Source organism: Triticum aestivum, unplaced genomic scaffold (assembly GCF_018294505.1).
Source record: "Triticum aestivum cultivar Chinese Spring unplaced genomic scaffold, IWGSC CS RefSeq v2.1 scaffold62036, whole genome shotgun sequence".
NCBI classification, from domain to species: domain Eukaryota; kingdom Viridiplantae; phylum Streptophyta; class Magnoliopsida; order Poales; family Poaceae; genus Triticum; species Triticum aestivum.
Window position 1 is genome coordinate 1 of NW_025259900.1, and position 1,710 is coordinate 1,710.

Genomic DNA, 1,710 nt, shown 5'->3' on the forward strand with positions numbered 1-1,710 from the left:
CCGGCGAGGTAAGTTATTTTACCCTTTACGGGACTCTTTTTTCATAGATTGACTCGATGCGGGATCTAAAACTCCCTAATTTTTGACAGGACTGGCTAAAGACGGCCGGACAGATTAACTGTCTGGCTCCTTTGCCGGAAGACCCGGAGGACGCCCGATTGACGGGGCTGTTGGCTCCGGCGCCTCATGTGGTGCCGGAGAAGAAGGCCAAGAAGGAGGCCACGGGAACTCGAAGGAGTTCCCGACGCCAGGTGCTGTCAGATTCTGAAGCAGAATCTCCTCCTGAGGACGAGGAGGAAGAGGAAGAAGCTCCTCCCCCAGTGAGGGAGGAGAAGAAAAGGAAGGTCGCCCCAACGGGGGAGGCCAGAGGGTCCAAGAAGGGAAGAATCCTTCCTCCGGACTTCTCCACCATCGTCGACAACAACTAGGAGGACTGGCCAACAAGGGCCAAGCCCCTGGCGAGATCGTAAGTGTCCGGATACCCATGGTTTTTCATAATTGTATAGTGTTCTCTAATGCCGAACAATCATGCAGCCCGCCCAAGGGCGAGCTTGCCAATTCATCGAGCGGGTCCCTGGGCTCGTCGGAAATGGAGTGCCTCGCTTCCGGCCACCTCCTCGCCTCACGCCGCAGACGACACCGCGGTGGGGCCCCAAGGAGGGCTTGGTCAAGAGGAGGTAGCGCAGGAGGCACCACAAGGCGACCTCCCGGACTCCAGGCGCGAGGGGGCAAGACCCCCAGGGGCTCTAAGCCCGACCCTCGTCCGGACTCCATGCCGGAACCATCAGCGGGTCCGAAGTCTGGACAGCGTATCCTTCGCAAGAAGGGTAAGACGCCGGTGTCCTCCGTCCAACCGGAGGCACCGGATAGCTTACTGGAGGCGCTCATCAGCGCCTCCATCGAGGAGGAGCACCGCACTATTATGAGTGCGGTGATCCGGACAGTTCAAAAAAAGAAGAAACCAAGTGTCTTTCAGCAGTACGTAGAATATCGGAGGCCCAATTTCTTCCTTATTTTCCTGTTTGTTTGTTTGACAGGTTTCGATACATACATATAATCTCATTTGTCCTACCTCTCTCTACCTGCAGGCGCATGATATCCATCGACCGTGCGTTGAAGAGTTTGGTCTATGGATCTTTCAAGGTGACAGTTGTGTATGTGGCTGCTGCTACTGCTTTCTCTGGCAGTGGGCTAGAAGCGTAGCCCAGGCCGTTACCAAGGAAAACGTGTGAAGACGAGGTGGAAAAATGAGAACCAAAGATGGCCGCCCAGCTTGTTTTATGTTTAATTATGACCCCTGCAGTTTGGCTAGCTAGCACTATGCTATCGTACGCTGTGATATTGTGTGACATGGTATCATGTTATTATATCTCTACCTATCTATCTATTCGAGTAGATTCTGCATGAAACTGTAGCTTGAAGTGAACATGCTTGCAAGGTCACTGACGTGCATTGTTGGGCTCCTGTTTAGTGCTTCTGGATCGAAGTGATTGCAATCTACTCAGAAGTGCTCACTTTCATGACTGCCTTGTGTTTTTCCCTCCACCAGGGGGGCAGGCTACTCGTGTACAGATCCTTTCACTTCATGACTGCCCTGTCCTTTTTTCCTGTCACCAAGTGGCGGGCTTGTTTTAGCGCACTCTTACAAACCTGTTCAAAAACATGGGGAAACAAGTGCAACTTTAGAAGGCGCAACATTTCCCGTCATCA

The 1,710-nt window shown here is 52.9% G+C and overlaps 1 long non-coding RNA gene across 1 annotated transcript; it reads left to right on the top strand.

Moving 5' to 3' along the window:
• The first annotated feature begins 927 nt into the window (after positions 1-927).
• Positions 928-1,520, top strand: LOC123177755 (uncharacterized). Its single transcript, XR_006489107.1, has 2 exons — positions 928-978; positions 1,089-1,520. It is a non-coding gene; the product is annotated as an uncharacterized lncRNA (long non-coding RNA).
• Positions 1,521-1,710: the final 190 nt, after the last annotated feature.